The sequence below is a fragment of the Triticum aestivum genome, chromosome 7B (genome assembly GCF_018294505.1).
Source record: "Triticum aestivum cultivar Chinese Spring chromosome 7B, IWGSC CS RefSeq v2.1, whole genome shotgun sequence".
Lineage (NCBI taxonomy): Eukaryota > Viridiplantae > Streptophyta > Magnoliopsida > Poales > Poaceae > Triticum > Triticum aestivum.
Genome location: NC_057813.1, coordinates 205,711,314 through 205,724,583, shown reverse-complemented (window position 1 = coordinate 205,724,583; position 13,270 = coordinate 205,711,314).

Here is a 13,270-nt window from a genome sequence, read left to right as displayed (position 1 = left end):
CTACAACAGAGGTAAATTTTTACTTCCGCTCAGTGGTGAGGTACTACCGTTGACTTCGAAGCTACCTTGTTGCAACCACCTAATCTTATGTCTACGTGTTTCGTTTGTTTTGGCTGTGGTCTTTGCACTGATCCTTCTCGTTTCTATTGTGTGTTCTTATGTTGTGTGTCATAGGTGGTGGCTCCAATGTCCGTAGCTTGAACCCAAGCCACGACTGAGCTCCAAGTGTCTGCGCAATCAAGAAGCACCGGAGGGCTCCAATGCCCAACACCGCAGTGTCAAGAAGACCAATGATAACCCACAAGTATAGGGGATCAATTGTAGCCTCTTTTGATAAGTAAGAGTGTTGAACCCAACGAGGAGCTAAAGGTAGAACAAATATTCCCTCAAGTTCTATCGACCACCAATACAACTCTACGCACGCTTAACGTTCGCTTTACCTAAAACAAGTATGAAACTAGAAGGACTTTGTAGGTGTTGTTGGATAGGTTTGAAAGAATATAAAGAGCACGTAAATAAAAACTAGGGGCTGTTTAGATAAAGACGCAATAAAGTTAGTATAGCGAGTGTGGAGAAGTGGTGGTAGGAGTTGTGAAATTGTCCCTAAGCAATTGACTACTTTACTAGACCGATAGCAAGTTTTATGTGGGAGATGCCACTGCTAGCATGTCATCCCTGACTTGGAATTCTATGCACTTATGATTGGAACTATTAGCAAGCATCTGCAAGTACTAACGTTCATTAAGGTAAAACACAACATTAAGATATATTGGTCCCCCTTCAATCCCGCATGCATCAATTTCTATGCTAGGTTGAAGATTCTGTCACTCTTGCCCTCCAATACATAGTCCTATCAACATACAACTAACCCTATGGTATGATCCACGCACGCGCTCATATGATGGGCACCAAAGTATAGCAACATAACCACAAGCAAATTAAACCAATCATGGCAATTCACCAACTACCAATAGGACAACGAAAATCTACTCAGACAGCATAGGATGGCAACACATCATTGGATAATAATATGAAGCATAAAGCACCATGTTCAAGTAGAGGGTACAGAGGGTTGCGGGAGAGTGGATTGCTGTAGATAGATGGGGGAAGCTGATGGAGATGTTGGTGAAGATGACAGAGGTGTTGGTGTACATCACGGTGATGATGATGGCCCCGGCGGCGTTCCGGCGCCACCGGGAGAGAGGGGGAGAGAGCCCCCCTTCTTCTTCTTCTTCTTCCTTGACCTTCTCCCTAGATGGGAGAAGGGTTTCCCCTCTGATCCATGGTCTCCATCGCATGGGAGGGGCGAGAGCCCCTCTAAGATTGGATCTGTCTCTCTGTCTCTCTCTGTTTCTGCGCTCCTGATTCTTCCCTTTCACCGTTTCTTATATTCCCGGAGATCTGTAACTCCGATTGGATTGAAACTTTGAACACGATTTTTCTCCGGATATTAGCTTTCTTGCAGCAAAAGAAGGGCAGCAACCGCCTTACGGGGTGTCTACAAGGGTCAGGGGCACGCCCACCTGCCTCATGGGCCCCTCGACCATCATCTCGTGTTGATTCCACTTCTCAAAATTCAGATATATTCCAAAAAAATCTCCGGCCGTTTTTATCCCGTTTGGACTTTGTTTGATATGGATTTTCTGCGAAACAAAAAAGCATGCGACGAACAGGAACTGGCACTGGGCACTGAATCAATATGTCAGTCCCAAAAATAGTATATAAAGTTGCCAAAAGTATGTAAGAGTTGTAGAATATTGGCATGGAACAATCAAAAATTATAGGTACGACGGAGACGTATCAGCATCCCCAAGCTTAATTCCTGGTCGTCCTCGAGTAGGTAAATGATAAAAAAGATAATTTTTTATGTGGAATGCTACCTAGCATAATCTTGATCATATATCTAATCATGGCATGAATATTAAGACATAAGTCATTCAAAGCAATAGTCTATAATTGGACATAAAGACATCAATACTCAGGCATCCCAACAAACAATCATGTTTTTCAAAATATCAATGCTAAAGAACGTTATCCCTACAAAATCATATAATCTTGCCATGCTCTTTCTTCTTAACGCAAAGTATTTATCATGCACAACCCAGATGACAAGCTGAGCAATTGGTTCATACTTTTTAACGTGCTTCAGCTTTTTCAACCCTCACGCAATATATGAGCGCAAGCCATGGATATAGTACTACAGGTGGAATAGAGTATGATGGTGGAGGTTGTGTGGAGAAGACAAAAAGGGAGAAAGTCTCACATCGATGCGGCTAATCAACGGGCTATGGAGATGCCCATCAATTGATGTCAATGCAAGGAGTAGGGATTGTCGTGGAACAGATGCATTGGAGCTATAAGTGTATGAAAGCTCAAACTGAAACTAAGTGGGTGTGCATCCAACTTGCTTGCTCATGAAGACCTCGGGCATTTGAGCCCATCATCGGAATATACAAGCGAAGTTCTATAATGAAAATTCCCACTAGTATATGAAAGTGATAACTCAAGAGACTCTTTGTATGAAGAACATGGTGCTATTTTGAAGCACAAGTCTCGTAAAAGGATAGTAACATTGCCCCTTCTCTCTTTTTCTCTCATTTTTTTGGTGGGCTTCTTTGGCCTTTTTTTTATTTGGGCTTCTTTGGCCTCTTTTTTTTAAAGTTCGAAGTCTCATCCCGACTTGTGGGGGAATCATAGTCTCCATCATCCTTTCCTCACTGGGGCAATGCTCTAATAATGATGATCATCACACTTTTATTTACATAAAACTCAATATTACAGCTCAATACTAGAACAAAAATATGACTCAATATGAATGCCTCCGGCGGTGTACCGGGATGTGCAATGATCTAGCATAGCAACGAAATCAAAAAACGGACAAGCCATGAAAACATCATGCTAGCTATCTTACGATCATGTTGTTCGCACACGAACACGTCACCGTGTATCTCCAACACCGAGGGTGATGCACCGCAGCTCACGTTGAAGGAGACCCGTCTGGAAGCGCGGTACGCAAGCAATCTGGCGGGCGCTTTTGAGCACCCGAAACCCCACACGCCCGGGAGGGACCCCGTCAGGGCGCGTGGCGGCTATGGGCTGTCCTAGTTTGACCTGATCACCCCTAGGTCCTTGAGGTTCGCTGCCCTGCAATGAAGAAGAACGAACAAAGAACGAGGAAGAAGAAGAACAAGGGAGAAGATAAAAGTAAAGGTAAAAGATGTAGGTAGATTTATTCGATTGTGTGTTGTTGTTCAATCGGCCGTCACCTCTTATCTATATAAGAGGTGGATGGACTTCCCGTACAAGAAAAGGACTTGACTTGCCGTCCAAATCATCAAAATCTAATCAAACTCGGACTTCTCATGACCTCCGGCCCGGATGTCCGACTCTAGGCCCGGATGATCCGGCCTAGCCCAGTTTTCTGACAGCAGCTCACTATTTTGGCTCTAGAATTCACATACAACCTCGGATTTGGATGTTTTTATATCAAAATCAACCGTATCGACGATACTCACAACTTTCATGTTGAACACTTTTCGATCCGAGGTCATCTTGATGGGGTTCCCGGCCATTTTCTAAAGTCTGTAGTAGAAAAAGTTGTCCGGACGTCCGGACTTCTACCCGTATTGTCCGGCCTCCACCCGGATCATCCAAGACTGGACCCAGATCATCCGGCTTCATCATAAACCTTCTGTTGTTTTCGGTGCTTCAATTTCCCGGATGATCCGGACCCCGGCCCGGATGATCCGGCCAAACACTGTTGCAGCGCACGATTTTGTATGTATCTTTTGCATAAGACCTCGGATGGGGACGATTCTTATATCAAAATCATCCGTGTCCACGAGACGAAGAACTTTGCTGTTGTAACTTTTTCCATCAGAGGCCATCTTGGGGGCGTAATCAGCCGAATAATGTTCTGAATACAAAATCTCAATATTTCGAACACAACTTCGGCCTTAGAGATGAGATCGGATGGCTATGGCCCAAATATCAAAGTTTCCCCTTTTGATGATATGGAACTTTCTTACTTTGATCATTTTTCCATTTGAGGCCTTCTTAATTACGTTTTTGACCATGCCAAAATCTGATGTCAACACATGCCCCCCTATTTTTCGGCAAAACTTGTGTGCCGAAAAATAACTTGCACGAAGTTTGTTCTAAGCGCAATGTCAACACTCCATCGGCCGTTTTGTACGTGCTTTGGATGATAAGTATACATCGGCCATTTAGATTAGCAACAAAAGTGAAGCTAATCGAACATATAATGATTTGGTAATACCCTTTCATGATGTAAGAAATTATATTGCATCCATGGATTAAAATAAGCCCATTGAGGGTAACCAATCATGCCTGATGAAGAATTCAATGGCATAGGCATCAATGGCATTGTTGAAGAAAATGGATAATGTGTGGACCGAAGATGTTGAAACCTTCGGCTTGGTCCTTCGTAGCTTTCACTCTTTTCCTTCTCCACCTTTGTCGCACACCTTAAAAACGAAGCTCGCACATAATTGTTATTTTGAATATTTCCTTTGGGAACCCATGCCATGTTTCTCTTTTCAAGTTCTTGTGCACTAAGCTTCTGCAACTCCTTCTTTTGCCAATACGATAAGCCGAGTGGGCACCCCAGCTGCGATTTTGTTTGAAGTAATGGCAATTTTTGTTTTACCTTGTGCACTCTCAACTTCTTCCCTTCAGATTTGACACTTGATTGACTTGCCTCATTGCCTTTTGTAGCCAATGTCAACACTTTAATTAGCTCTTTTTCATTTAAGATCATATCTGAAGTGGCACTCTTACGACCATCTCTTTTGACGCGGTAGATTTGCTCAACCACCTCCTTATTCTTCCTTGTGCACCAGACCGATTCTTTTTTGAAACGGTCTTGGACATATGACTACTCATTGAGAGTTGGTCTTCTTGGAGCTGCATAATACTGGCAAGATGGTTTATAATAATATGGAGAATGTGCCCTTTCTTGTCCCGTGATGGATATGGATTTACGTGAGCATAGGGAGACATCCACGACATTGGCATCGGCGGCCCAAAATAAGGATATGAACAAGTTGCATTCAAATTCTCTTCTTGCCCATATCGATCCTTGGATTTGGGCCTAGAGGATGATCTTGATGCTTTTCCATTAGTTGGCCAATAAGCACTATTCTCCTCACTTATCTTCTGATATTTTTCCAATAGTTGCGCGAAAGTGACTTTCGGCTTTTTACCTTTGTGCTTACGTCAGCCTTTGTTTTCTTTGGTTGTGCTTGCACCGATCTTTGGATTTTCTCGTTGCCCCCTAGTACTTGGCGTCTTTTGTGCAACCTCGATGGAATTTTTTCCCTCAAGAATATTATCATCGTGCTCTTGAACAACTTTCTTACTTGAAAGCTTGATCCCATTACCCACGGACCTTACCTTCTCGTGTTTAGATGGATCGGCTTGAAGCAGCCGATACAAAAACCGTTTGCCGTCAGGACCAAACGGAATAGACTGGTCATCCCTTGTGTTTCAACAAGTTTCAATCGTCCTTTTTCAATGGTCGATTTAACCATTTGATGAAACATATTGGAATCCTCAAAACTATGCTTGAACAAATCATGCAACTTACAATACATTCGTCCTCGGATAGATGGTTTCTGATGGTGATCAAGAACTCTAATGTAATTATTTTTCAGCAACAAATCAAATATTTGATCACACATGCTTGAATTGAAGGGATGCTTCTCATTTTCTAGCCGATCTTGGTGTGAAAACGGCTTTCCAGGTAAGCAAACGAATGGTTTAGAGTACCCCCATTCGGCTATGCATTGTGTTTTGCATTCTATCTCTGATGTCTTTGGATAAGATATTATACTAGCATCAGTTTTCTCAATAGAGTTTAACTTTGGCTTTAAAATTCTGAAATGAAAATAGTTAGAACACATATGTCTCAATTGAGGCCAAGTGTAAGCCAAGTAAGAAACAAGCAAAGCTACCCAATTATATATGAACTTTTGATAGAGCAATGGGGAAAACTTTGGCTGCAATAATAAGTCACAATTGGACTTTATAAATGGCACAATGTGTTGACCGATATGCTTTGCAATGATTTTATTGCTAACAAATAAATTACCCTTCTTCATTGGTCTTTCAAGATTGCTTATGAGAATTTTTCTAATAGAAGCATCAACAATAAAGTTGCGACCAAATCGGAAGATAGGTAAATCACTTGCTAGACATACCTCTACGAATACGTTAGGAGAGCATGATGGTTGCGCTACTTGAACGATATCTTGTTCCCCTATCGAATAGCTCCCCAGCGCCTTGTCATCCTATTTTTCTAGAATAGATTCGGCATACGTAATATTTGATTCGGTCTTTTCAATAACCGAATTAACTTTGTTTCCGAATCACCACTCTTTTTGATAATTCTACCCACACCCAATGCTTTCTCTTTCTGACATAATCTAGCTTGTATTGCAACAGAATTAATAGGCTTTCCCTCTTTTATTAATTCATGTAGAACAACATTGCATTCGTCCCAAAAAGACGTAAGGTTTTTCTTAATGACCCAATCTGGATAGAATTACCCCACGAGATGTCACCGAAATTCTGTAATTGTGCAGGGAAAACATTGTATGCTACGATACTAGGTGAAGACACATGGGATCCTATAGAATTTTCACTTATTCGGCTATTAGCGTGAAGGTGCGAAGCCGAATTATGAATACATATAGTTGCATATGGTGCCAAAACATTAGTAGCATGAAGTGTAGCATATGATGGTTGAGGGTAAATGGCCGGATAACTAGTAGTATCATGGCCAATTCCCCTATCCACCGGCATGTTTGGATTCACACATTGCAAATTAGTTGCCGATGAATAAAAAGGTGAAACACTTTGTTGCATACTATCGGAAGTTCCTATGTGAGGTGTTTCAACTTGATTAACCGAACTCATCATGTTTTTCATCGGCATATGGATTTCTGGGGTTGCCGATGCATGGGAGTTGGAATACATATGTTGCATGTTGCTAAAATTATATGAGGTAGAAGCATGAAGATTTTGTTGCATCGGCTCTTGCACATAATTAGATGCATGATTGATAAAGCTAGAGCTAGCCGATACATTATGCTCATTAGATGATCTAGCAACAACATATGCATTATTTGCATTTATATATGTGAATTGGGTATTCATATTACCTTTGCAGATTGCAAACCCTAGATGACGATCTCTTCGTAGCAAGAATGGGCTGGAGACCGTTCAAAGCTTCGTCCCCAGCGGAGTCGCCAAAAAGTGTGTTCGCACACGAATACGTCACTGTGTACCTCCAACGCCGAGGGTGATGCACTGTAGCTCACATTGAAGGAGACCCGTATAGAAGCGTGGTACGCAAGCAATCCGGCGGGCGCTTTTGAGCACCCGAAACCCCACACGCCCGGGAGGGACCCCATCAAGGCGCGTGGCGGCTATGGGCTGCCCTAGGTCGACCTGATCGCCCCTAGGGCCTCGAGGTTCGCTGCCCTGCAATGAAGAAGAACGAACAAAGAATGAGGAAGAAGAAGAAGAAGGGAGAAGGTAAAAGTAAAGGTAAAAGATGTAGGTAGATTTGTTCGATTGTGTGTTGTTGTTCAATCGGCCATCACCTCTTATCTATATAAGAAGCGGATGGACTTCCCGTACAAGAATAGGACTTGCCTTGCCCTCCAAATCATCAAAATCTAACCAAACTCGGACTTCTCATGACCTCCGGCCCGGATGTCTGGCTCTAGGCCCGAATGATCCGGCCTAGCCGAGTTTTCTGACAGCAGTTCACTGTTTTGACTCTAGAATTCACATATAACAACGTATTTGGACGTTTTTTATATCAAAATCATCTGTCTCGACGAGACGCACAACTTTCATGTTGAACACTTTTCGATCCGAGTTCATCTTGATGGGCTTTCGGGCCGTTTTCTAAAATCTATAGTAGAAAAAGTTGTCCGGACGTCCGGACGTCCACCCGGATTGTCCGGCCTCCACCCGGATCATCCGGGACTGGACCCAGATCATCCGGCTTCATCTTAAACCTTCTGTTGTTTTCGGTGCTTCAATTTCCCGGATGATCCGGACCCCGGCCCGGATGATCCGGCCAAACACTGCTGCAGCGCACTATTTTGCATGTAACTTTTGCATACGACATCGAATGGGGACGAATCTTATATCAAAATCGTCCGTTTCGACGAGACGAAGAACTTTGCTGTTGTAACTTTTTCCATCCGAGGCCATCTTGGGGGCGTAATCAGCCGAATAATGTTCTGAATACAAAATCTCAATACTTCGAACACAACTTCGGCCTTAGAGATGAGATCGGATGGCTATAGCCCAAATATCAAAGTTTATCCTTTTGATGATATGGAACTTCCTCACTTTGATCATTTTTCCATTTGAGGCCTTCTTAATTACGTTTTTGACCATGCCAAAATCTGATGTCAACACATGCAAAGCAATATGACAATGAATGATCAAGTCATGTATATGATGATGATGAAATTTGCATGGCAATATATCTCGGAATGGCTATGGAAATGGCATGATAGGTAGGTATGGTGGCTGTTTTGAGGAAGATATAAGGAGGCTTATGTGTGATAGAGTGTATCGTATCACGGGGTTTGGATGCACCGGCAAAGTTTGCACCAACTCTCGAGGTGAGAAAGGGCAATGCACGGTACTGTAGAGGCTAGCAAATTGCGAAAAGGTAAGAGTGTGTATAATTCATGGACTCGCATTAGTCATAAAGAACTCATATACTTATTGCAAACGTTTATTGGCCCTTGAAGCAAAGTACTACTATGCATGCTCCTAGGGGGGAGGTTGGTAGGAGTTAACCATCGCACGCCCTCGACCTTCACACAAAGGAGGACAATCAATAATAAATCATGCTCCAACTTCTTAGCATAATGAGAGACTATACGTGCATGCTTCAGGAATCACAAACCTTAACACCAATATTCTTACTAAACACAACCATTTACTAGTACCTCCCACATATTATCATCTCTATATCGCAAAACTATTGCAAGGAATCAAACATATCATATTCGGTGATCTACAAGTTTTATGTAGGATTTTATGACTAACCATGTGAATGACCAATTCCTGTCATCTCTCTAAATAGATATAAGTGAAGCAAGAGAGTTTAATTCTTTCTACAAAAGATATGCCAACGCTCTAACAAATATAAGTGAAGCAAAAGAGCATTCTACAAATGGCAGTTTTCTATGTGAAGAGAAACAGGCAATCCAAATTTCAAATGATATAAGTGAAGCACATGAAGCATTCTATAAAGCCATACTCAAAACATTTAAGTGAAGTGCAATGAGCATTCTATAAATCAACAATGGACCAATTCTTGTCATCTCTCTAAATAGATTTAAGTGAAGCTACCCAATGGCACTCAGTCTTGGGTTCTCAACCCCTTCCTCGATGTCATGCACCGAATCTTCCGCATCACTCTCTTTCCACGCGTGGGTGACGAAGATAAGGTGCATGCTTATCTCGTGGATATGATGCTTCTGTGTGAGGAGGTGCGTCAGCATGCTGCCCAACCTCTAGACATCTCTCATATCTTGTGGAATGAGCTCAGGTTTGCAGTCTACAACCGCAAAGTTCCCATCTATGGTCCATACCTGCACCTTCTGATCTCGAAGACTTGGGACAAGATTTTTCCGGAGGAAGACTTTTCTTCTCCAAAGCGAGTTTGCCACGAGCCTATCAAGCTGCGTCAGAAGAACAAGTCGGCCAATACCACTACCAGGGTTGAGGTTGAGGTTGCTAGGATGAATGTGGATGAGGACGAGGTTGAGGAGGAGGCTGAGGATAATTCTGTTGGGTATGCTCCTCCATCTACTGAGCCCTCTTGGGCTAAGAAGCTGCAGGCAAAGATGAAGACCCTATTCTGTATGCAAGCCAAGGGGCAGTACAGGACCCATGTTGCTTCCAAGGAGAGTCACTGGTGCGACAAGAGGATCTTGAGGACTTTCGTGTCTCCTTGTTTTCATTTTGTTGGACCCTCGTTTGTGTTGCTTTGGTTTGGTTTGTGCTCATGAGACCTGGTAACCTATCATATGGTGTAAGACATATGCACTCTAGCTTATCTTTTGTCTTTCATGCTTAGTAGTTCGTGAGGCTATGCTATCTTGTGCCCTTCACTTTATGCTCATAATCATTGCCTTGCCTCCATGCTTAGTATTAGTTATACTGTTGCAAGGTATGCCTCGTCTATAAAATATAGGGGGAGTGTTGATCCTAGTATGTGTGTCGTGCAATCCAAAGCATTTATATAGAGTGCACACATCTAGGGGGAGCCTACCTATATTGTGTAGATGGTGGGTTTGCTTATATTCATTTGTGTACTCTTATGTGCAAATCCCGTATTGTCATCAGTCCACCAAAAAGGGGGAGATTGTAAGGGCATATTTCACCCCATGTGGTTTTTGTGATTGATGACAATGCTTTTGCGGACTAATCGTGTGCTTTGAGCATTTCAGATGTTTAGACACAAGACGATTTGTTGCCCCTCGAAGCCTAGTGAAGACAGTGTTTCTCTATGTTTCTTTTCAATGGATTTGAGTCAGAGGAAAGCCTTACTATTAAGAGGGGGTCCGCTTTGGAAAGTTTAGGGTGGAATCATCACGTACATGTCTATTCCTTTGCAGCACCTTTACTTTTCATCTTTGGAGCACCGACCGTTTATACGTGTCTTTGCAAAATGAAGAACTCCAAGTGTTATTGAGTTGTGGCATGCGGTAGTACTGCTCAAGGGAGCAGTAGTACCGTAGAGGCCAACGGTAGTACCGGCTGGTCACGCGGTAGTACCGCAGCTCCTTGCAGTAGTACCGCTCTCTGGGTGCGGTAGTACCGTGGCCTCTGGCCCAACATAGCAACACGAGCGGAAGTAGGGGCGGATATAATTTTTTACATCAGCGCCCTACGCGGTAGTACCGCTTCCTATATGCGATAGTACCGTGTTGGATTTTTGCACAGATCGAAACTCAGCGGAAGTAGCCACAGATGTAGTTTTCTTCGTCTGTGCCTTCCCAGCCAAGACCAACCCTGCCTTGCGGTAGTACCGCAAGGGCGAGCGTAGTACCGCTCCGGCGGTTCTACTGCTCCTTGCTTCAACATAACAGGGCTGGTCTGGCTCCTATCGCGCAAGCGGTAGTACCGTAGTGCCTCGCGGTAGTATCACGGGCCCTTGCGGTAGTACCGCATGTCTGGTGCGATAGTACCGCATGTCACGGGCTGGATAAGTGGGTAACGGTTGGATTTGTCCTATCACTATATAAGGGGAGTATTCTTCTCCGAGTTGGCTACCTCTTCTATCCCTAAGCTCCATTGTTGCTCTAAGCTCCATGTTCGTCCGATCTCTCTCCCTAGCCAATCAAACTTGTTGATTCTCTAGGGATTGGTTGAGAAGGCCTCGATCTACACTTTCACCAAGAGAAATTTGATTCCCCCCACTAATCCCTTGCGGATCTTGTTACTCTTGGGTGTTTGAGCACCCTAGACAATTGAGGTCACCGCGGAGCCATAGTCTATTGTGGTGAAGCTTCGTGGTGTCGTTGGGATCCTCCAATTAAGTTGTGGAGATTGCCAACCTTGTTTGTAAAGGTTCGCTCGCCGCCTCCAAGGGCACCAATAGTGGAATCACGACACCTCGCATTGTGTGAGGGCATGAGGAGAATATGGTGGCCCTAGTGGCTTCTTGGGGAGCATTGTGCCTCCATAGCTCCAACGGAGATGTACTTCCATTCAAAGGGAAGGAACTTTGGTAACACATCCTCGTCTCCATCGGTTCCACTTTTCATTATCTCTCACCTTTACTTGTGCAAGCTTATATTGTGTTCTATCCCTTGCTTGCTTGTGTGCTTGTTGTTGTTGCATCATATAGGTTGCTCACCTAGTTGCATATCTAGACAACCTACTTTGATGCAAAGTTTAATTTGGTAAAAAAAAGCTAAAACTTGTTAGTTGCCTATTCACCCCCCCCCCTCTAGTCAACTATATCGATCCTTTCACCCTTCCTACTCCTTCCTTCTTAAACTTTCAGATAAATGAGAGATATTTTATGACTAGAGAGGAGGCAAACGAGTATGAGAGAACAGCAGAGGCCGCTCGCCTACACGAAGCAGCTCGACAGGCGGTAGCTGTCGCAGCATAGTACAACCCCTACTATGATTTCAGATATCATCCGGGTCAGTGGTGGCCCTAGACCAACTTAGGCCGAAAGCCTAAGCTTGGGGGAGTACATATTTCTCACCGACATTACATTTATGTTCACACACTCATTCTAGTTGTCGGTGTTCATACTTTTTCATTGTATTATCCATGCTAGTTTATTTTCTTTTGCCCGCTTTCTTCTTGTGTGTTTGAAAAACTTTGAGAAAAACCAAAAAAATAGTTGTAGCTTCCAGGTAGTTTACTTTCCATGTTTACTTAGTAGTAGTATTAAAAGGAAAACCCAAAAAGATTTCTCGTTCTTCTTTTGCTTGTTGGGAGCTTTCCCGTGTAAATAGTTTTTCTCGTTCTTGTTTAACTTCCTTCAGAAAAACAAAAACTGCAAAAACATTTCAGTGTGTTTCTTTGAAATTCTTTTCTTTTCTTTTCTTTGGGGGTCGAGAGGAGAAGACCACGATGAAAATGATGAGTGGCTCTCATATGCATTTATTGTCGATCTAACAAAGAGCCCATATATTACCTTGTCTTCTTCTTTGAATAAATATTTGCAGATTCTAGCTTAGTCCAATGCATGTGCACTATTATTATTATTATTATTATTATTATTATTATTATTATTATTATTATTATTATTATTATTATCCACACCGTTCGGTCGTGCAAGTGAAAGGCAATAATGACGATATATGATGAAATGATTGAGATGAGGAAAAACTGGTATGAACTCGACCTATCTTGGTTTTGTAAATATGATTAGTTCATCATTCCTGATTCAGCATATTATGAATGAAACATGTTTGCAATGACAATTAGAGATTATACTTACTCATGCCATGCTTAATTAGCTAGGAGTTTATAATGGTTTACCTTGCGTGCCAACATGCTATTGAAATGGTTGTGATGTAGTATGATAGGATGGTATCCTCCTTTGAATGATTCGAGTGGCTTGACTTGGCACATGTTCACACATGTAGTTGAAACAAAATCAACATAGCCTCCATGATATTTATGTTAATGGTGATTTATATCCTACTCATGCTTGCACTCAGTGTTGGTTAATCTTAATGCA